Here is a 24,701-nt window from a genome sequence, read left to right on the forward strand (position 1 = left end):
AGGGGATGTGGTACCTCGTTCCCCATTGGCAGAGAATTTTGCAAACATATCATTTTCCGCGATCGAACTGAACACGATGGCTCATTGCCCTGGTGCAGTCAAACCAGCGAATACCGCACTGACCACATCTTCCATCAGGTGAGACAAAACACAATCTACATTTTCCTTAGAAAGAGTGTCTGTATCTTTGTAAAAGTGAACTCTCCTGAAACAGATTTTCTGTTCCAGAAAAGAATCGTTTTAACTGCAAATCTCCACCAGCTGCCATAGATTTTCCCGAGGCTGAAAAGCTACAGAAATAAAGAAACAAATGGAGCAGATGAATGTCATCCACCGATCTGCACGTTTCTTTCCTTCTTTATTCTTTCATTTTTTTTCTCTTTAAAGTCACCATCCTCACCTTTTATTCACACATTTTGTGTTCACCCCCAAAATAACATACCATCATCCAATCTCTGTTTACATCAAATGGTTTACCCTCATGATTGTGCGGTGGAGTGCACCATGTGATCGAGCTGCCTAAGCAACTCACACATAGACAAGAGATGAATCAGGTTGAGTGAACAGTCTCTGAGGAAAGCAGAGCATTGAAACGGTGAGACACAGGTACAAGGGAGACAGGTATGAACTGAGATCTTTGCTGGAGATGAACAGACGAAGGAAGAAAACAGGCAAACAAGTGAAGGAAGCACATTGTCTGTCAATGGATTGTTTCACTCAATGTCTCAGCTCAACGACCCTTTTATTCTTTTCCTCTTCGCAACCCAACATAAGGTCAAACCTATGAAGACCGATATCCGTGGTGGATTCATTGGCCTCTTGAACCTCGGCCTGACTTGCTGTATGAATTGCATCCTGCAGTGCTTGCCAAACACTCCTGGTCTACTGGATTATTTCCACGGTTCGTAACTTGGTCCGATAATGGCTTGATGTGAAGTTCGTTCTCACAGTTGTTTGATTTTAGAGGCTTTTAGATCTACGTTGCTGCAAAAGTTATTTTATTCCAAAGTATAAGATTAAGCTGCGAATCAAAGATTCTTCATAGTCACAGGATATAATATGTCCCCAAATTATATGGAATCTCCAAATGATTTCGTCACAAAATCTATGCACAAAATAATCAAGGGCATTCGTCCAAGAATCGAAGAGGCTGCTGAAGCAGTAGAAACACCAAACACAATACAAGGTGATTTACCATCACCGCTGTGATGATATTCGGGGCAGGTAGCAGAGAAAAGCCTCGTTCTCCATCTTCAGACAAACAAGGAAAGACCACAACGTCTGTAACTGGACAATTTGCCAATATTTATCAACACCGCTGTTTTTTATGACAGGATGTTTGTGCCATTGTACAGAGATGAAAACCTCCCTCGTCTCACCCTCAACTTTCAAGAGTGGAAATTGAACTCATCAAATATGTTATAATTCCTCCTCTTGTGATTTCATTCCTTGCAGCTCCAGTGTTGATGACAAACCACCAAAGGGTGGAACAAGAAAAAAAAGTAGTTTTTGGCAGAGGATGGAGCCAATGACCAGTGAGAAGAGTGAACGGCATCAGGATGGAGTTATAGCTGGGGAATGTCCTACATCATTAGCTGAGGCACAGGCTCCTGTAATGCCGAAAAACAAATGAGGCACGACAAAACTGGTTGCAGTCAAAGTATGTCCATGCAGTCCTGCAACATTGACTTGAAAACCAGGAAATACAATTCTATCTGCTGTATAATCCAAGGCAAACCCTCATTCAAAGTCTGAAGAAACAAAAGGAAGGACCTCAACAATTGCAGTGAAAAGGAGCACAAAGCCTCGTCCCCACCTGCAGACAAAAGCAGCACAAATCCGTATTCCTCCACACAAGTGAAATCCTTCAATACAGCGTGTGGTGAAGCAAATGAGTACACGAATGTTAAAATAGGCAATTTATGCTTTTTCAGTTGAAAAACCATTAAAAAGCGTACTTAATATTTGAAATGTAAAAATGTTGTTATTATTGTGATAAGCACCTTTATATATAACAGAAGGAATGAAATAGTTTGATACAGCGTGGCAGGAGGCCACAAAAGAATGATGGCATAAGAAGAACTTTGCTTTCAGCGTTCGGCGATCGGCGCAAAATGCGATGGTGGGCGGAAATGACGTCTTTCGGCGCGAAATGCGATGGTGGGCGGAAATGACGTCTTTCATCGTTCGTACATGAGAGGGGCGCGTTTCTTGCTTTTTTTTCTGTCAAGCAATAAATTCCATGGTTTTCACATATATAACACGCGAGTTTCACAAATTTCCATTGAAATACTCAGGTATTTCTGTCAATTGTCGCCATTTCGGTCTAGATTACGCACTGCATCTACCGGCCGTTCGTCATTGGCTGTCACAGGCACGTGGGGGAGGGGGGAACACCGGGACACTGGAGACGTGGTAGATGTGGTAGACACCGGGGACATTTCAAACTCGGTGCAATTGTATACAGCGCACGCGCTGTAAAAATCGTTCTTGCCACCCTCAGGTCATATTTACACCGGCGAGCGTGTCGGGTGACAATGTTGTCCCGTCGAGAGATGTGTCATCCTGATGTAATGTATGTATTTGAACAATAAAATACATGTTCTATATTTGTCACATTTCTGGTTTTTCCACCCTGCCCTCTTATTCGGACCTGCACGTTTATTAGACTTTTTTTGATTTTCCACCCGACACGCTTATTCCGCCCTCTACTCTTATTAAAATTTGGAAAATGTTCCACCCTTCATGCTTATTCAGACCCCCACGCTTATTTGGGACTTGAGAGTACTATTCGTTCAGCTAGCCCTTCCATTATATCTAGTGGGTATATGGGACAAGATACGTTGTGTCAGGCTTTTCGTTGTTATTGTGTTTTTACTATATCTCAGTGGATCTGGCATCACTGGATCTTGATGCATCATTTCGCCTTGCATGATTTATTCATTATTATTAAAAGCTTGGCCTCGATCCTGTGTGCTTGTCTGATCATCACATGGTGACAGCGGTGACCATGAAGATTGATTTCACATGATTATGGAGCTGCTCATGCTACCACAAACCTCAATGATAACTTGTGCTGGTCCCAGCAATTCGATCAGTTTTTAGAGGCATCAAGACAGGCGGAGAGTAAGAAACTCACCACCTTGCTTCATTGTACTTGAACGGAGGCGATTGAGGTCGACAACATGTTTTTGTTCGACCCCATGTCAGACAGTAAGGTATTATCAGAGGTGATAAAACAGTTCAAGGACGACTGCAACCCTTGGAAGAATGTAGTGTATGAACGGCACTTCTGGCAGAACAAGTATCAGGATGGACAATCCTTCGGCCATCACCTGATGGATCTACGAAGGTTGGCCAAATCGTGTGAGTTTGATGAGGTGGACAACATGATTCGGGATAAAATCGTTTTCAGAATGTCCGATCTGTGGATCAAAGAGCATCTTTTACATGAAAAGGGCCTGGACCTTGCCAAAGCCGTGGATATTTGCCAAGCCGCCGAAGCAAGCCACGTGCAAATCCAGTGAATGTACAAGACGCCGCTGGAGGTAAACAAGCTGCGTGGAAGAGTCGTAAAGATGACTGGACGCAATGTTCGTGGTGGAGTCGCTCGCGAGAATGCGAGTCGAGCTGCTGATCAACAATGTGGTTGCCCAAAAAAAGGACATGGTATCTCTGATGGTTGGGGAGGAAGTGGCGAAGAAACTGGCAGTTATACCCCTCTCTGACAACACCATCCAATGCAGAATTTAAGAGCAACCATGACTGTCCTACCATCAGCAAAGAATGTAACAAATGTGGAAGGAAGGCTCATTTTCAAAGACTTTGTGGAACTAAGTCCAGGCAGTCTGTCCACACTCTTTGCATGGACGCACAACAGATGAACGATTCAGAAGACAAAACAGATCGGCTATGCATTGATGACCTTGATTCTGCTGCCCCAGGTGAGAACTGTTATGCATGCATATGAATAGGAGCTAAAATGAAGGTCAAACTGGATACTGGCACGCAAATGTGTCAGACTGTCGTCCCTCTTTGACAAATTACTGCCGAAGCCGGAAGTCCGGGAATCTTCTGTAACTCTGACTGCGTACGAAGAACATAAAGTGACCCACAAACGCAAGCCTTCCTTTTCATGTGAAGCAGACAACAAAAAGGAGAATTTTGAATTCTACATTGCTGACACTTCAGCACCACAGATTCTGGGGTTGCAAGCAATTGCTGCCCTTGATCGTCTGCAATTCGGTGCTAATGAGGACAATGTCAGTGTGTGTTCTGTTCACGCTCACAACGCACCACTCGAGCTGAGTGAAGTCATGCATGATTACACACATTACACAGGTTTTTGCGCCCATACCACATTAGATTAGAAGACGGAGTTTCACCCGTTGTCGAGGCACCACGGAGACTGCCTCACAGTTTACACACCTGCCTCAAAAATAAACTGTATGACATGGAGGCGATGGGCATCATATCTCGGATTGATGTTCCTCTGGACTGGGTACATAACTTGGTCATCATCGAAAAAAAGGATGTCGTTGTGGTTGTGCCTTGACCTCTGTAAGTTAAATCCGGCAGTGAAACGTGAACATCACCAGATGCCGACCACCGATGATGGGGAGTCAGCCAACTGGGGAGGAAGAAGTTCTTCAACATTTTTGACCAGAAAGATTCATTTTGGCAAGTGGTGCTCGATTCAGACAATGCCTCTGTTGTGTTCGTCAGCATGACGTGATCACTGATCTCTACACCTGGATTGGTCACGTCCACAGCGATTGTATACCGAGGAGTGAAGTCACCGGAAGTTCACTTTCCGCCATCTTGTTTCCCCCAAAACATCACTACAGCAAAGTACGAATACAGCAGACTGGCAGTAAGAAATCTCCAAATGCAAGCAATAAACTTTGCATGTAACTCATGCAAAGTTTTATTATTTGGTATAATGAACTTGTGGAAATCACAGACCTCATGTGACCATGAGAGAATGTCACTTTGCGTGGTTTAATCACCTTTTACGTCTGTGCGCTGACAGGGATTACAGATTTACAGACCGCACCGCACGGGGAGGATTTAATAATAATCCGACGGCAGGTCAATCTAGTGCAGCCTACAAGAGACTCCTGATGAGGCACAATATTAAGAATGGCATAGGCAATTGTATTCTTAGGGATACTACAACTATCCTCCATGTGGAGCCACAGTCATCAATCAGCATAGCACGGAAGTATGATCTTATACTCCGGGATAGTCCAGTACATGATGACCATGATTATGCTGATGTACCAAACTTTGAACAAGTATCAGAATACAAAGAAGCAGCTATTAATTACATTGCTGGATTTGTAGTAAAAATAATGAAACGTAAAGTGAACTGCATGGTGTGCACGGAGGCACTGACTGCCCCCAATGGCAAGGTTCACAACTTTGTGGCACTAAAGGATCGTGGACGTCTGCAGAAAGCATCACCTAATGTAATCACTGTTTGCTTGGAAACAGAAAAGTGTTTCCAAAGACTCTTAAAGACCTCAAACGGAAAGCTTCCACAGGGGGGTGGCATCTCACAGGCAGTTGCTTCATCAGTTTTGAGTAACTGTGCAGGGCTGAAACTGTTCCCTGAGCTACATGAACACCAGTTTGACACTGCAGTAGATGACAATCATGGTCACTACCTGGTAAAACTTGCAGCATCACGTTACTGTAAGATCAAGCTTTTCCATATAGGGAAACAGATGGCAGCCTCTGTTACCGGACCCAAAGTTAGGAAATGAATGTCCAAACTCATTTTGTTCAGCCATCAGTAAAAAGTCACAGACTTAATTGCTTAGAAATGGAAAAGTGTTTCCACAGACCCCCCCCCCCCCACGAAAAGCTTCCACAGGAGGGGGGTGGCATCTCACAGGCAGTTGCTTCATCAGTGCAGAGCTAAAACTGTTCCCTGAGCTACATGATCAACAGTTTGACACCGCAGTGGATGACAATCATGTTCACTAGTACCGGTAAAAATTGCATCATCATGTTACTCTAACACTTGGTTTTTCAAACCCGGGGGAGCAAATTTCGTGGGGACGCGGGCGTCCGCTTGCAGCGAAAAAAAATTGTCTATTTTCGATCGGTGTTCGCTTTTACGGGATGTAATATAAACGGTTCGTTCAAAGTATGAGAACCGGCGCAACATGACGCTTGGAATGGGATCCAGCCGATGCGCGGGCTCACTGAAGGGCGGTTCATTTTGGCGAGAAATTAGTGGTTTGATCCACGGCCTCTCAGACTCAGACTCTGACTCTATCATTAACGTCTACTGTATTCACGTCTCCACGTACGACTCGAGACCTTATTTGTGATGGCACCACCGGCCTCCAGCAAATCTCGAGATCATTCTTACCAGGATAAATTTCTGGACCTTGGATTTTACTACGTGGTGGATAAAAGTGGGGCACAGAGGCCTCAGTGTGTGATTTGTTTCGAAGTGCTTTCTACGGAGTCTATGAAACAAAATAAGTTGCAGAGGCATTTGACTACAAAACATGCGCCTTATCAGGGTAAGGAGAGAGCGTTCTTTGAGAGGAAACTTCTTGCACTCAAGAATACACGTCTTGACAGAGAGGGTACATGCCATCAGACCAATTCTCGGGCATTAGAGGCCTCGTATCGAGTGTCACTCCATGTTGCCAAGACTAAAAAGCCTCACTCCATTGCGGAAGAACTTGTGCTGCCATGCGCAAAGGACATGGATTCTCTGATGGTTGGGGAGGAAGCGGCGAAGAAACTGGCAGTTATACCCCTCTCTGACAACACCATCCAATGCAGAATTGAAGATACGAGTCTGGACGTAATGACTCAGGTCGTACAGAAGATCAAGGAATCGCCGTGGCACGCCATACAGTTGGACGAGTCCACTGATATCGCATCGTACGCACAACTCATCGTCTGGGTCCGCTTCATCAAGGCTGATAACTTTGTCGATGAGCCTCTGCTCATCAAACCATTGGAGGCCACCACCAAAGGCGAGGACATTTTTATCGTGACCATGATCTGGACTTCGGAAAGTTGCTCGGTTCTACAACAGACGGCGCGCCAGCAATGTTAGGAGTGTGTTCTGGATTCAAGGCTAAATTGCTTGAGGTGGCTCCTCAGACCTCCATGGTACACTGCTGCATGATTCACCGAGAAGCGCTCGCCTCTCGTACTTTGCTAGAAACCTTGCAGAGCGTGCTCTCAGAAGTCGTAAAAATGGTGAATCGCATCAAATCGAGCACCCTCAACACTAGGTTATTCAGGCTATTCTGCCAGGAGATGGACGCCGACCATAAGAATTTACTATTCTACACTCAAGTCAGATGGTTATCTCGAGGAAACTTTCTTCTGCGTGTTTACGAGCTCAAAGATGAACTGAAGGAGTTCCTACGCACACAAGGGAAAACGGCATGGGTGGCGTTGCTTGAGTCGGATTCTTGGCTGTCAGAACTGTGCTATCTAGTTGACATCTTTGAACGTCTCAATGTCCTCAACCGCTCCCTCCAAGGCAAAGAGGCTAACCTCATGATTTTTCACGACAAAATTAGCAGATTTCTGGCGACTCTAAAATTACTGGCAGACAAAGCAACTGTTAAGCGCTTCAGCCTTTTACCCCGTCTGGTGGAGCATCTAACGACCTGCCAGTACGATGATACTGAGCTCGACAGTCTTTCTGGGGAGATAGCACGTCACCTTCGGTCGCTCATTGAACAGTTCCAGCACTATTTCCCTGAGCTGGATGTGCAGTCCTTTTCTGTGGTTCGGGACCCTTTCACGGCTCCACTGGACTCGATTGCTGATGAAGATGATACAGCACAGGAAGAGCTTGTATAGCTCCAGCAGGATTCAGGAGCGCAGGCTCTTGCGCGGACCAATTCGTTGTCGACATTCTGGTGCAAAATGCTGCCGTCGTACCCGACCCTGTCACGGCGCGCCATTAAGGTTCTCATGCCATATCCTTCATCATACTTTTGTGAGTAGTCGTTTTCTACCATGGTGGTGATTAAAACAAATTACAGAAATCGCCGAGAAATGGAGCATGATATGATCCTGGCATTGTCATCTACTTCTCCACGCATAGAGAAGTTGGTTTCTGAAAAACAGGCTCATCCTTCTCACTGATATATCTAAATGTCATTTGCACTAAACTTCTGAAACATTCAACTGTACTATTTGGATACTGTCGGCTATTCTCCGTTTACTCGTCCATGAAAACATAACGATGGTGAATAAAGTAAAGTAAACAGTAAATTTTCTTTTGTCATATGAGATCTTATCTTATATGTTATGAATTGGGTTTTGAATCTTTTGGGTCGCGCGATGTTGAGAGGTTCTGAAATTGGGTCGCCACTAAAAAAAAGTTTGAAAACCACTGCTCTAAGATCAAGCTATTCCATATAGGGAAACAGAATGCTTCCACAAATAATAAATATCCATTTTGTACTTGTTGAAACCACAGAGGAATGATAAACTCAATTGCTCATTACAATTTTATATTTAGAGAATGATCAATATTTACAAGGGATGGGAGAAATGAAAAAAAAATTACAAAATTTTGCATCCCCTCATGTCTGCTCAAAATTTTCAGGCTCCCCCCTCTGTGTTTTCAAAATTGTCTCCATTTAATACTTCATGTTCCAAACAAAAATTTCACATCCCATCCTGAAGGTTCTCCAAAGCTTGGATTCTCCCTTTCATCCCCCTGCGTTATTGATTGGTCCCTTACAAAAAAAAATATTATCACTGCACAAAAAGAAAGTTCACACTTGTTTGAATGTCATAATTCTTCATACAATCAATTAAAGAAACTAAAATTAATATGAACATATGAAGAATATTGTTACATGTGAAAAAAAACAAATTATTTGAAATCTGCTAGATCCTGACGAGTTTGTGAAGATTGGTGCAATTCAAAAAGTTCCAAATTCAATGAGATTATGCGGGGTGAAATTGCTTAGCTTGGGGTGTTGCACTCGCCTGAATTTAAGTGGTGACCAGAGTGTTTCATCGATCTGAAAGACACCTTCCCTTAAATGCTGGGTTTAGTGAAGGTTATAAAACCTTTTTACAATATTTTACAATGTTTTCAAAATGGTTTCAAAAATCTCTGTTTATAATATTGCAAAATTGACAAAATATTTTTTATTAATATTTGACAAAAATGTTTTACACTAACATTTATACTACATCCTTTGATAATATTTATTTTAAAACATTTTCATAGTCTTATCTAGACTCAATATTTTATATCATTTAAACATTTTAAAAACTCTTTGGAAAAATGTTTTGTTTGCTGGTTTCCATGTACGTATGTGGTAAAGTTTTCGAATGAATCTACATGGTATACTATGTAAATGTTGTCTTTTTGATATTTGTTGTAAGAGGTTCTGCATCTTGAAATTAAAGCAATTTAACTCATCAAGCTTTTATGTGATTTTCATCTCATTATTTACATGCATGTTTTGCATTAAGCCAATTCATTTCTTTGAAAGTGTTCTGTAAATGTTAAGGGCAATGAAATAATATGTAAGCCTATTGAGGGGTGGGGATGGAAGTTTGGGTCGGGCAGAATAAGTTTTTATATGTATATCTTTATGCAGAATTGGGTGAGGATATTTTTTTTTGGGGGGGGGGGGTCTCGACTAGCGGGTGAAGATATTTTTTTACCATAAAAACTTCCATGCCCCCCTGAGAATCAAATGGTACACCTCTTATTTTGGAGAGTGACAGATGAAAAACCAACAAATTAAACCCTTTAAGTTTGGAAATTTATTCACATATGCCTTCCCCAAAATCGCTCGCCTATGCGAAAACAAATTTTCCCCACAAAAAAAAATTTCCCCTGCACTCTCTTTTGTACATTAAAAGTTTTGACCCTCTCACTTATGTTGAACCAAAATTCCCCCCCCCCTTTGCTACAAAAAATGTCGATGAAAACCTAACCTTAAAAAAACACTAAAAACAGCAAAAAAAAAAAGAATTTTTTTAAATCCCTGAAAAAAACGTATGAAAGTTGCAACTTTTAAAAATCCTTAAAAACATTAAACGTAGAATAACATAAAATTGCCTAAAATAACAAAACATATTTTAAATAACATTAAAAAAACATGACTTCAGTTTTGTTTTGTTATTGATGAAGTGACCTGGAGCCTAATGTAACTTGGATGTTACGCCTATGTTTGTTTCCCGATCTAACCCTGTGTCGGGCCTCATAATATGTATTGATCGCCTCCTTGCAATTGCCAAGGAGCTCCAAGTATTCCATTTGCCGTTATTATGTGTTCCATTGTCAACCTTGTTGATGTGGAAAGTGTATGGTTTTATGATTGTTTTGGACTAACATGGGTCAATTAATAAAATTCAGGTGAGTTGCCGGGGTGGCTACCTTGGGGAACTCCTGTAATTTGCATAAATTCAAGATGGCCGCTACAGGTCAGACGATGGGGCTAAGTTTTTAATCGGTCAACATATAATCCTGTGTAATACCTCTTTTCCATATGATTTTGACATGTGGAATTCAATTTTGGGGTTATTTTTTACGGTCAGAAATAAATAGCGGTTCACATGAAATGTCCATGACTATTTTCTGCTGAAAATTATTCAACACCAATGCAAAAGTGAAGTCATGAATGGTTCACAACAGTATGTTGATCATCAGAAAGCATACACATTGTCATGTCATCATATTGGACATCTTAGGAACAGAGGACATAGAGCCTAGTAGACAACTTACGTATTGTTTATTCCCATTCATTGTACTCGTCCCCTTCTGTATCCTCGTCTCTTTCCAGTTCTGCTTCGACACTCCCTTCTTCCACTTCACTTTTACTGTCCTCCACAGTCTTGTGTGGGTTGAAGCACTTGTCACTGCAACCACAAGTGCAGTATAGCATGCAGGAGATCTTTGCATGGTGACAACTGCAACTTGCAGTACTGCAGGCCTTCCCCTCTGCTTTGCATCCACACCGCACAACATCCATGAGGTCCAAAGGGGCTGGTGGAGTAGCAGAAGTTGCTGGCACTGGGATTCCATCTCTGATGTCCCATCCATATTTTGTAATGTCAAGTTCAGGTGGGGCCTGCTGATCAGATGATTTTGCAAGTACTGTCTGTAGATGTGCATGCAAAATATGGAGGAAGAGATTGATCTCAGTTGGAGGTAATGCCATGAGCTTGAGGGGCTTGCCAGACTTCCTTGTGTACATATAGTACCTCAACTCACTCATCGTGGTACCTTCTGGCTGACCATACAGGGCACAGAAGAATGTCCGCCCTGCTTCCATGAGCTGTTCATGGCTTGCGTTCAGCTCGCCAAGTGTGGAGTACAAACCAGGGAAGTTGCCAGCTCTCAGTGTCTTCAGGGCTGACACTTTGCCCTTGCCGTATGGGTATGACGTGGTATCTGAGCCAGTGATGTAGTGCATTCCCAAAAGCTGCAGACACTTGGGGCCAAGCTGGTCACAGGTGGTGTTGATATCCCAAATTGCTCCATCCCACCTTTCCATCTACACTGTGGCCTGGATGTTGCGCTGGTAAACCCAGTAAACCATCAATACAAAAACATCAGTGTCATCAGAGAGGATACGTATCACTCTTGCATTACATTCAGCAGCCATGAGCAGGTGTGAGATCATTGTAATGTCTGCTTCATCATGGTTGAACGCACCATGGCTACGGCTCTCCACAGTAACTCCTTCACCAAAGTTATATGTACTCAAAACCTTGGACAGCTGCAACTTGTTCTGCTTGTTTTTCAGGATGGCGTCTCGACTCGGCAGGGGTGTGTTTATTGTGAGGTCATAGTTGATGGAACCAATGCCAGCACGCCTCAATCCTTCATGGTCCTTTGCAGAAACATCATAATATTTGTCAAAGACCAAGATCTTCTGACCAGCAATGGTAGACAGCCTTGTCTTGATGGACTCAACCAAGACTGACACAGTTCCCCTGAAAGGCCAGACAATATGATAGAGAAGTTGGCTCGCGTCAACAATGGTAACATCTGGTTGCAGAGGCTGTTGTGCCTGAACACAGAGTTTGTGTGCCAGTAGTGCTTTGTTGCCTTTCCTTAAACACCCATATTCATCAATGAGTGAGGGGGGTACTGCGCAGAGCTCAAACTGGAAGATAGGTCCTAGCTCCATTTGTCTTTGCTGTCCAATAGTCAGCAGCCTGAGGAAGATGGTTTCTCGATCAAAGATCGTCTTGTCCCCAATTTTCACTCCTTTCTGTAAGTGCTCCATTGTCTTGATGGGGCATGAGATGGTTGCATGGAATCCACCTGGAATAGATGCATAGAACTCTGCAACCATTTTCTGACCTACAACCACGGAATCCTCAACATTCACTTCAGCTTCTCGGGGAGCAATTCGACCATTGGCAATGTTGTACAGATGTGGTGAGTGATTCTCAAGAAGATGAGACACATTCGACAATTCAAGTAAAATCCGGCGCCTATCATCTGCATCAAGTTCTCTCCTCTTCTTGCCCCCCTCCTTGTGATTCCTTGGTCCGATTGGTCCGATTCTTGTGTCCTTTTCTTGGTCCGATTTCTTGGTCCGACCTCCTTGGTCCGATTCTTGTGTCCTTTTCTCTGACTTGGTCTTCATTGTCCTTGTTTGAGGAGTCAGGGTAGATGTGCTCCATTGTATCTGAGATGTAGGCAGTGACAGGAAAGGAATTGATCCACTCTGCTACCATCTCTGGAGAAAGTCATACCCTTGAGGCCACCCTTGCCAATTCTAATCGCAGTTTGTTCACCGAACTGATCAGAGCTCACACCATTCCAAATGCCTTCCTGGTGACGACACACAAAAGCACCTGATATGAGCTCTGACTTGGCATCTGGTGGCAGCAGATAGCTCATCTCCAGAAGGTGATGGGTGATGTAACAGGCATAGTGATGGTGACCAGCAACAAATAAGTAGGGAAGCATGCGTTCAAGTGATAGCTGTTGCAGCAGGAAGTCTGCCTCCCTCTCACTACGCAGAAGTTGATGAACAAGCAGAGTAGGCTTGATGAAGTTATCAACCCAGTGCTTCCGAGTTAGGTGCTGTCTGCATGTCTCAAGGTAGCTGCACAACTCCTGGAATGTCATGCGGCCGGTGGTGAGGAAGGAAATGAGAAGGACAGTCAAAACCATCCGGAAGGCTCTCATTGATCGAACCCAGGACTTGCCACTCATGATTCCTGCCAGGCTCCCAAATGCTGAACTGATGAGAGTCTCAACACCAGACCCACGCATGAGTTTGCCAATGCAACCACAGAAGGACTGCACAGTGTGCATTATCCCAGGCCTCAGAATCACATTTTCAAAGCGATCAACGTCATGCCACTTGATTTGGCAAGCCACCATGTAGAGCTGGAGATCCACAGAGATGTGGACATAAGTCATTCCCATATCAGTCAATGACTTCTGAAGATACTCCAGTGAAGTCACTACAGTGTCTGGATGAGAAGCTTTGGCATCAATAAGGGTCCGAACATGTCGGTACTTGCTGGCTTTTTTCTGCATGACTGGTGAATGCTTCTTGGTTGTTGAACCCACCCCATTCCATGGCGTTCACCTGTGTGCTGACTGTGTTTAGCCACTTCATGTCCTTTTCCTGTGCAGCAGCTAAACTAGCTTGCCAGACACACACTTCTTGGTAGGAGAATCCAGAGGTTGCATCCACAGCCGGGGGGGTTCACTTTGGATGGCCCAGTGTAGTGCTGCAGAGGAAGGCTCCCTGATGAGCTGCTGCTTGTCCGAGACTGGGCAGATTTCTTAGACAGTCGCGGCATAATAAGGTCGCTCTTCCCTGGGTGAGCATGCCCATACTCAAGAATGCCTGAAGGGTGGGGTTGCTGAAATTCATGTGAGAGGACATGAGTAGTGCGCCGACCATTACGCGTGAACACTTGCACATAAAGATTATTAAACCAGGCAAAAATCACGCCAACAGTTCTACTCAAACCTATGAATTGGTGGAGAAGCTGAGCATTGTCACCGAGAAAATGAGCAGCGGATTTCCTCAATCTCAGGACCTCATCATATGACGTTGTGAACTCATGTTCATGAAGGAGCTTTAGAAGATCAGAACTGCCATGGCGGTGCAGTAGTTTGACAGCCAGTCCTAATGTTGTCTGATTTCTGGTACCTGTAACATGACTTTGAATTGACTGGCTCAGGCTTAGAGATTTCTTGGTCATTTCACCACCAGACACCAAGTCTGAAATCAACCTCAGTAAAGTTGGGCTTGTTGCCTTGATTGTGTAAATTCTGAGAGGTCATAATTGGCACTGTTGTACTTGACTGAGCGTGCCTCCTTCTTGATCTGCCTTACCACAGAATCAATACTCCTCTCATCTGCATCATCCACTTTAACCATTTTCAGATGGTTAGCAATGGACTCACGGAAACCAACAATGGTAGCACATCCATCTACCCGAACTAACATAACGTCCTTACTCATGCAGTCTGTTAGTTTGCCTAACATATCACGTCGAGTGAGTTTGGCACCAAGATCACAGTGCAGGGAATGCAGTTCAACGCTATTCCACATCTTTGACCTGTCACAATTCATGCGCTCTATGACGTTATTTAGGGCACTTTCTTCTGCAACACCAGTTGGCAAATCAGCATATTTAGGGACTGTCATGAAACTGTTATAATAGCGTACATGGTATTTGCACTCAGCCGCAGGGAGATCAACCAAATATCCAATATGTAACTTGACCGTTCTGGCTACTTCATCATTACGTTGCTCAGCAGCATTAATGATGGCATCTTTCATAGTTGGGATGAGATTACCTTCCTTGTCAAAACGTTCTTTAATCATGCACTGACGAACACGATCCCATCTTTCTGGATGTTTGTCATCAACAGGTAAACATTCTTTGCCACAAAAAATGCAGTCACGTTTGTAAACAAACGCACCACTGCCTGTTGCCTGTGTAGTGTGCGAGATCTTGTTGTCACTGTAACACAATCATCTTCAGCTTTTATTTTCTGTGATTTACGAAGTCTCTCAATTTTTTTGTTTTGATGTGTAAGTACAGTAGCATCCTTTGTGACATTCTATGCGAACAGCATCACCATCAACAATGTCCTGTAGTTTTGCACGTAGCTCTTCATCTCCACGGGCTTTGGCACAGGAGATCAATGTCTTGATCCCTTGATCAGCAAATTTCTTCAATTCCCCTCAACCATGACACACAGGAAAAATGCACCTTGAATCAGCCATATCTGTAAAAACAAAACAACGAATTAGTAACTCGCATTAATGTCGAATGTGAGAGTCCAGTTGTCAGAATAGTGACCTTGTTGTCATTCAAAATGTATCTCACACGGCAAACAATTGCCAGGAACTCGAACATTGACCTCAAATTTACTTCTAATCACAAAAATAAGGTTACATATCGATTCCTTGTGCCAAAATTATATGGAAAAGATGTCTCATGTGTAATTTTAAATTCATTACCTAAAAAGTTATATTTTCAGCCCGGTCGATGATGGCCATCTTGTGTTTGCGCAAAAATAACAGATTTCCCCATGGTTGCCATCCGGGCAACCAAGCTTAATTTTGTCTATGCTTGCCTGTGAACAAGAAACCACCATAAAACCACACACTTTTGAGGACAACAAGGTTACTTCTCTGGCAAATGGACTGAAGGGACTTTTCCGGAATTCGATCGAGTAATAGGAACAGTAATTTACTTCAAAATCCATTAAAATATTAGACAGAAGTTGAAATATATTTGAAGAAATATATTTTGCAAAATCGGCCGGGCCCGGTTCAACGTTGCGTGTCACGACAGTTCGCCTCTTTTGGGGGAGACAAGATGGCGGAAAGTGCACTTCCAGTGGCTTCACGCACGGAGCTGTGGTGACCAATCCAGGTGGAGATTCTATCAGTGGACGTGATCCGTTTGGTGTCCCTGTTGATGACGTCATTATGGGGTGGGGGCGGAGTGACGATGCGCACGAAGAGCTGGTCTGATGGAGATCCTCTCCCTCACGCATTCGACACACCGAGCCACACAGAGGAAGCCTCATGAACATTCGCGCGCCATTTCCTCGTTAAAACTACGCGCCGTCATTCAACGGTCACTTCACGTGAACCTTCACAGGACTCGGAGAATCAACGCTACAACCTTTATACGAACCTCAAACACATTCCTAAAAAATCCCCACAATAACCTACACTTGACCTCTTCACCACAATCGCAACAAACGTTTCAATCACTTTACCAAAAACGTTCCAACCGCTTCAACGTCCTCACCACGGACACCATCGCGCTTCCCCCACCTCACCACGACCACAGTGGGCACCCCGGAAGGGGCGGATCCGAGGAGGGTGCAAGGGGTGAGGGGGTGCACATCCCCTTCGGACTTGGAATGGGATATGCGAGAGCATTGTTAACACCCCCCGTCGATGGCGTCATAGTGGACTCGTCCACCCGATGGTTCTGAGGAGAGACGAGCTTGGTTGACGTTGTCTCCGTCAGGATCAATCGGATCGATTTCATCATCGGATCACGAACTTTCCTTGCAGACAAAACAAGTATCATGGAAGGTCCGAAAAAAGAGGAAGATTACCGACATATTTTTCTCTGTCAGTGCGACAGTCGTAAGGAATTCACATAACTTTATGGGTTTTTGTTTTTTGCCAACATGTAGCTGTCAGTTGCCTATACACCGCTCCAATAAAAAGGTTTACATCAGAAGAACGTGTTGTTGAAACTGTCACACTGTCCTCCTCCCATCGTGTGCGGCCTTTTCAGCGGCTGGTTACATGATTGGTTCGGGGCGTGGCGACGCCGCTGATGCAGTGCCCCAATTCCCAGTGCACTGGTGCTCATTTCTCCGACCTCGGAAGGATGACAGGCTCAGTCAACCCTCCGGTATTAATTCAACGGACCGATGGTCCCAAGCCCCCATCCGAACCGCCAAGCCAACGCCAGGCTATCTTTCCTTATCATTCAAAGCACCTCACTGCACTGAAAACACGGACACAGGAATACTGTGCTGGAAATGTTGGAGAATTGTGATACCCTCCCCCAGATGGAGGCGCACGACCTCATTCACATCTCCATGGAGAATTGTGATACCCTCCCCCAGACGGAGGCGGCACGACCTCATTCACATCTCCATGGAGAATTGTGATACCCTCCCCCAGATGGAGGCGGCACGACCTCATTCACATTTCCATGGAGAATTTGCGTCCCCCACCCCAAGACCACCGGCAATGATAAAATCACCCCATACATTAATTGGGGTCATGCTGATCCAAGTCTGGATGTAATAGGCCCACAACCATGTAGACCAGGGGTGGGAGGAGGAGAATCACCACCGGAAGAGGGACAAATTTTAATCCAACTTCTCCAGATCAGTTTTTTGTGTAGATGACGAATATGAAAGGTGATCAGCCAGGTTCGGGGGCATTTCCGAGATATTGCGGGTCAAATATCAACCGGGGTCAAGTTTGGCCAATTATGAGTTTTTACTATAAAACTGATTCTGAAAGCTAAAATGCAGTATTTTTATGACTCGTTTATGCTTTCAATTGTCTAATCTTTATTAAAAAAAAACACAACTCATATTTTTATTGGTGACCTTAACTCAAAGGTCAAAGGTCAACAAATAACAACCAATGCAAAAACTGATACGATGCTGACACCGAGATAACTTGGTTGCTCAAAATAGTAATCATCTGATGTTTCATCTCAGCTAAACTGGAGGTGCGGGCCTGTCCTACGTCCGTTCTTTCTGCCCCACCGTTGTAGCGTGCCACAAGGGCATCCACCTGCCCCCAAAAGTTTTCTAAAAGTTGTCTTTTTTCTATTTAAATTTCATTATCATATGTAGTTTCTAACCACTATAGTAATAAAAATTCATGCATTGTCTATTGATTTTTATTCAGACATTGCCTTAAAAAAAAAAATATATATATATATATATATATATATATATATATATATATATATATATATATATTGTTGTGGTTACCAGATTCGCAAACCACCATTCAGGTCCCTTAGGTGAGGTATCTCGGTAAGTACATGTGTAGTTAGGCCCAAACCCGTTGTCTAGTGGGAATACGTCATTTATACGTGCTGCGACTCTTCAGGATAGCCGTTTTTCTTTCACTATCTTTATTTTGGACCAACCGCCATGATCACAACCACAACATCAACCACCAACCACAACCACCGCTTCACCACAACCGCCACGACCTTCCCGTCACACCTCGCCACCGTAGCATCGCCACCGTTCTTGCCCCGCTGTGGGTACCGGTGTTGGACTCATGCAGAACGCGCGTCGAACAGCGTGTACAAAATCACGGATTTTCTGCTTCAAAAACGGATCAAAAACGACACACGCCCACTTTTTGCCGTCCAATCGGTGAGCGAGGGGCGAATTGGCCCCGCCCCCAGGGCGATCGATATATGCAAATTTGTGGATCAAAAAGCCTTCACGCCCACTTTTTCTCGGGCCAATGGGGAGCGAGGTGAAAGGTCAAAGGGAGGGGGTCAAAGGCGAAGTTACGGGGGGATAAAAGGACGGTGTTCGTCAGTCAGGAGAGAGAGTCAGCAGAACGAGGAGTCGGAACGAGAGAGTCAGCAGAAAACAAGAACGAAGAGAGAGAACGAGAGTCGCAAACAAGAACGGAACGAGAGAGTCGCAAAGGAAGGTCGGAGAGTCAAGAAGAGGAGAGTCGGAAGCAGAGGGTCAAGACTTCGCGGGCGGTGGAGCTGCTCGTCGTGTGCGTTGGAGTCGGAACGGAGGGGACGGAGCTGTGGAAAGGCGGCGACACCAGACGAGGGGGTGCTCGCGTCGTGCAGGAAGCTGCACCCGAGGGAGGCCGACAGCGCGACCTGGCCGAGGTGGAGACGCTCGTCGCACATAATAAAGATCCTCTATACCCCGAGCATCAGCAACCCCCTCCTGTTTCCCCCCGCGCTGAGATAGTGCGACCAAGGGGGCCCCGTTCCCACCCCCTGCCAGGCACTGTCCACGAGGCCCGCGGGTTGCGGGGCCATCGCCGCTCCGCGTCTCATCACCAGACGGGTAGGCCCGACCCGGTCTCGGCCCCAGGCCTACCTCATTCTTGGGGTATTTCTTTTCCTTGGTTTTGGGTATGTGTTGTCGGCGCCGTCTGTGAAGTAGAATTGTATAAGTGTTGCCGTGTGCTCGGTAGTCGGTATTAGCTCTGCACTGTGTTTTCACTTTTATGTTTGCTTTTTGTGTAAATGGAATTGTGTTTTCTTTTTTTTGTGTGCATTTGGTGGAATTGTATTTGTGTGCTTTCCGTTCGTCGCGAATAAATGTGCTTTATTGTTGAACTGTTCTCCCGCTTCGCTTCGTCTTTTCCCCCATTGAACCCTCATCTTGCTTCACGTAAAGGGTTGGTAGTGGGCTGAGTACGCCCGATAATTAATCGAACCGTCGAGGTCGACGATAACACCGCTCGGTTATTCTGATAGTACGGAACGGGTCGCTCAAGTGGCCCGTGTCCGAAGTCGACCTGCGGCGAGGTGCGATCGCCCGGTCTACCCTCCGCGTGGGTACTTAGGTAGTTCGAATTTGGCGAGCAACCCTATCCCACGCGGGGGCTGATTGGCTCGATCGCGGTGAGACCGAAAGGTCCACCCGTGACTGGTTCCCGGCGTTAGTCCGAGAGGGTCACGACTGGATTGTCCGTCCGGTGGGCGACGTGCCGCGATTCGAGTTACGTGGCCGTCGCACGCCGGCGGGCGCGAAATCCGCAACACTGGTGTCAGGAGTGGGATACAAATTCATCGCCCTCCTCGCGGCACTGGTATCGGAGAACAGGAAAACGGGCTCTCCTGTCTCCGGCTAAATTTACGGGAATCGGTCCAGGGGTGAGAGAAGCGACCCCCGATTCCCTCCAAATTACGAGCGAGCAAATTAACCCTTCACGAGAAGCAAGATGGCGTCTCAAGGCGAGCGGGAGCCGGGGGTATTAGAAATGGATGTAGAATGTGTAGAATCCATGGTCCAGGATGGAATCCCCGAGCAGGAAATGTTGATTGTGCAGGAACACGGACTCGCCCAACTGAACCCAGGGCCCGAGGTGGGTGCGGCAGCGGCCGCGGTGTATGACACCTCCCCCCCCCTCTCCACCAAAACCCTTCCCCAACCCTTGCCGAAACGACTCAGCTGAGTGCATCCAACATGGCCCAGCTATGCGCCATGCTGGCGGCAATGAACGAAAAGATGAATGCGAAAATGATCGAAAAAATGGATGCAAACACAAACGAAATGAAAGACATGAACAAGCAAATGAATGAAGTGAAAACGACGATGGATGCGAATACACAACACATGAACGAGAAGATGGATACAAATACAAATGAAATGAAAAACGAAATGAACAAGCAAATAAACGGAATGGAAGCAAACATGAAGGAAGAAATGAAAAAGCTGCGGGGTGAGACGCAGAACATGGGCCGAAGCCTGCAGGCGGGCATGAAGGCCGTGACCGGGGAGATAAAAATGGCGACTCCACGTGTGGGAGCAAACGAGCTGGGTGGGGGTGCAACGGCTGACAGGCCCGCGGTGGAGGCGGGTAAAAAAATAATTCGTGGAACGTGTTGGGCGAGGGTCGTGACGATGACCGAAAGGGAAAAATTAAATGGGGAGACCAAAACGTGTGAGACGAGACACGAGGTGACGACAACAGAAATAATAGTTGAGACAAGGGAGGTAAAGGGTGAAGAGTTGGCAGAGACACGGGAGATGGGAACGATAGAGGGAAGACTACACGATGAAGACGGGGTAAGTGACGCGCACACACACACGGAGGTAGTGGAGGATCATGGGGGTGAGCTGGCGGACTGGGTCGAGACCCAGTGCGAGCACCTGGATGGCCTCCTCCAGGAACGAGGGGAGGGAGTATGCCCCTTGAGGCAAGTCACGACCAGGTGAGTTCGGTCGTGCTTTGCGAGGTTGAGAGGACGGGTGCTGTGGACAGGTGCTTGGAGAGCTTGGGGGGTATAGAGGCCCCGGAGACCCTTGTGGGGACACGAATCCCCAGTGTGGTTGTCCCTGTGTGTGTGGTGCAAGGTGTGAGTGCGTCCCCGTGTGTGGAAGCGACCCCGTGTGTGGAAGCGACCCCGTGTGTGATTGGTGTGGTGGCGATGGTGCCGGAGTACGTGCTTCCCAGCACGCCGTGTGTGGATGAGGCACCGTGTGTGGGTGAGGCGCCGTGTGTGGATGAGGCACCGCGGGTGAGTGCCCCCGCGTGTGTGGATGAGGCACGGAGTGCGAGTGAGGCACCGCGGGTGAGTGCCCCCGCACGCGTGAGTGAACGGCCGTGTGCAAGGTCGCTGTGTGCCAGGGAGACCGTGTGTGTGAGAGAGCGGTATGTGAGGGAGATGTCGGTTGGCATGCGGGAGCACGCAGCCGCGTCTCCCGGTGTGAATGTGATGGAGTGGACTGTGTGCGTCGTAACACGCAGGTGTGCGTGGGTTGAATGGAGGCGACGACGGAGACATGTAAGGAACGAAAGCCGGGTAGCGGCTGTAGCTGTTTCGAGGACCGTGCCGGGTTCACCCAGCAGTGAGCACGCGGTTCGTGCTGTGCAACGCACGAGACCACCACGTGCTCGCTTGCGAGAGTGAAGTCCCGGTCCGGAAACGCACGCGGTGGATTTGCCGATCCCGCGGACGGACAAAGTTTAGGCAGGTAAATGGATTTGGACCGGACGGGTTCTCCACGCGATCGTGTGTGTTAAGCTCCAACGGGCAAAGCACATGTGTTCGCGTGGGGAACCCCTCGAGACGTGGGGCTTGTTTTTTTTATGCGCACGGTGACGTCATGGCTGCACGTGGGGTTGGAATCCGGCAGGAGGGGTATCTCTGCCGGATGGTCCCGTCCAAGGAGGGACGAGGAACACGTGCAGCTGCATGACGTCACGGCCAGGTGCAAAGTGCGCGAGCTCTGAGTTGCTGCGCATGGAAAAAAAAAAAAAAAGAAAAAGCAAGCCTCACTTTCGGGTGTACAGGATTCCTGGGCAAGGGGTGGGAGACCCCCTTGACCTGGGCACAGGATGAAAACTAGTTAGGGGGAAGGGTTAGCTTAGCTAGACCGACTTCATGGGGCAGGGGTAAGTCCTCATGGAGTCCGTGGAATGGATTAGGTAGAGGGATTGTAGCCAGATTTAGGTTGGGAAATAAAATGATTGATTTGAGGACATGGACAGACTTGTGGATGTGTAGCGGGGACGTAGCTTAGCTACGTAGTGTTAAATGGAACGTGCTATAGCTTAAGGGACGACGTGGGAGCACGAGTTAGTTAGGGGATGCAGTTAGAAGGATGGCAGAGTTCAGCGGTGTGTGTGTTGAAGAGTTGGTGAGTTGTGAGGCATGTGCTTGGTGAGTGAGTAAGGCCAGCGGGTCTGTGTGTATGGAGCGAATGGGGAATGCATGGTGCGATGAGTGATTGGGGGGAGGAGTGACTCCCGCCCAAGGGACCCCGGGGTCAGAGTAAAGTGAGTTAGCTGGGTTAGTCAAATTGAAAAATGGAGGTCGTTTTGTTGTTGGTGGGAGTGTAGGCTCGAGACCCATTTGGAGGGGTGCAGGAGCCCTGTTGACGGGCTTGGGAGCGTGGCTGCGAAAGGTATCGCTGAGTGGGTACCCCGGGCACCAGGCTAGTCGGCCGCGGTAGGCCAAGGGCCCATGGGGGGCCGGGATAGAGTAGTGGGCACGGGTGCGCCTGCTTGGTGCGGGGGCCCGGGGCGCCATTAGCCGCGTGGGCAGTGTTGTGGGCACGGGTGACCCTCGGAAAGGGGCCCGGGAGGCCGGCCTGCCACGTGTGCGTTTCAGGGGAGGTGCCATGGGGGGCACTCCCCGGTGTTAGGGAGCTGGTAGGCTCGGAGGCAGTGTAGTGCCCGGGGGTGCCATAGCGGGAGATTCGGCAGAGGGTCGTGCCTGCCAAAGGGAGCCACGTGTCCCAGCCAGGAGACCGTGTGAGGGCACGGAGCGAAAATTGGGGGGCGAGGCCCGAAATTGTGAGGACACCAACACAGGCGACGGGAATCTGGGTTTATAGAACCAATAGTTTAAGCGAGAGGCGCTTGTTGAAAGCCCCGGGGTAGTTTAACTGTTAAATGGTTAGGGTAGATTAGGAGATGTACCCCTCCGCACCATCCATCCCCTCGCTGTCGTTGTGGGCCGCTGGACCCACTTTGGTTATAGATCGCCGAACTCTGGGGAGGCCATTCTGAGGCTTCGTTGGGCCTCGACACAGGACGTTAGCTCTCCCTTGTTCCCCTCCGGGAAGGGAACGTAGGGGTTGGGAGTAGGCTAGGTGACAGGATAGGTTAGCCGAACAAGGACGATAAAGGGGGTTAGGGAACGATTTATAGTGGGGGAGTAAAAATAAAAACAACAGAAAAAAAATTAAGTTGGGGCTAAATTGGGGTTTGACAAATTAAGGGAGTGGGTATGTACAGTGACAGGCAAAGGCGATAGGTTGGGAGGGAGACAGGTAGGTAGGTCCAAGTGGCCAGCACCACCGCACTCCCTCCACCAACCTCCACTGAACGGCAAAGGCTGGCCAGCTTCATCTGCAGCTGCTTAGCTGCAAGGCCTGTGCCGGCTGGATCGTCTGCCGGCTGGCTGTTTTTCTGCAAGGCCTGTGCCGGCCAGTTCATCTGCTGGCTGTTCTTCTTCAAGGCCTGTGCCGGCCAGTTCATCTGCCGGCTGTGTTTGCCTGCAGCAGCCTTCTTCTGCGGGCTGTGTTTGCCTGCTGCCTTTGCCATGCCATGCCCACTGCCCAGGTTCACCAGCCCCGTTCAATTTTTGCTTTGCCCCCCCTGTTCATTGCCATGTGCGCCAGGATCGTAAAAGCAACAGTTTGCAAGCTGCGAGAACTGCCCCGTTGGCAGCTACAACACGGGCCTGCAGTGGCGGCCCGTGCACCGTGTTTGTGTTCATGCATCCATTCGTTGTGCTCATTGCGTGTGCCACTTGAGCTGGCACGGAGACTGCGTTTGTGCAGCCCATGCACCGTTGTGGTTCACTGCGTTCAGTTCAAAAGGGAAGGCCTTGGACTGCGTGTGAGCAGCCAGCCACGTTCCCTGTCACCTGCATTGTTGAGCCAGAGACTGAATGCGGGCAGCCTGGCTCCCTGTTAACTGCTTTTCTTTTGCAGAGTTCATTGATCCTGGGCCATGGTTTAGTGTAAAATTTGTAAGTTAAGGTTAAGATGTACTGTAAATATGAGTGCGCCCCCGGCATGTATGTCTTAGCGCCGGCAATTTTATTTAAGTCGTCCGTGTGAGTGAGTTTGTTTAGATAGTTACGCAGCCCTCAGGTTATTTATTTTGGGGACATGAATACCATGAATGTCGCACTCAGGGATCCGTAGGTAAAGTGTACTAGGGGAAAACTACACATGATGGCACACGAAAATTTGACGACTCGGGACGAGTCTGTAAAAAGGGAAGGGGGTAGTGTTGTGGTTACCAGATTCGCAAACCACCATTCAGGTCCCTTAGGTGAGGTATCTCGGTAAGTACATGTGTAGTTAGGCCCAAACCCGTTGTCTAGTGGGAATACATGTCATTTATACGTGCTGCGACTCTTCAGGATAGCCGTTTTTCTTTCACTATCTTTATTTTGGACCAACCGCCATGATCACAACCACAACATCAACCACCAACCACAACCACCGCTTC

The 24,701-nt window shown here is 47.0% G+C and overlaps 1 protein-coding gene across 1 annotated transcript in view; it reads right to left on the reverse strand.

Moving 5' to 3' along the window:
- Nucleotides 1-15,235, reverse strand: part of LOC147029903 (uncharacterized) — a 48,444-nt gene extending 33,209 nt beyond the window's left edge. Inside the window, exon 1 of the transcript XR_015056128.1 lies at nucleotides 10,748-15,235. The gene's annotated coding sequence lies outside the window, so the exon portion shown is untranslated. The remainder of the gene's footprint in view (nucleotides 1-10,747) is intronic.
- Nucleotides 15,236-24,701: the final 9,466 nt, after the last annotated feature.

This window comes from Eptatretus burgeri, chromosome 3, assembly GCF_056783735.1.
Source record: "Eptatretus burgeri isolate ZD-2024b chromosome 3, Ebu_testis_v1, whole genome shotgun sequence".
NCBI lineage: Eukaryota > Metazoa > Chordata > Myxini > Myxiniformes > Myxinidae > Eptatretus > Eptatretus burgeri.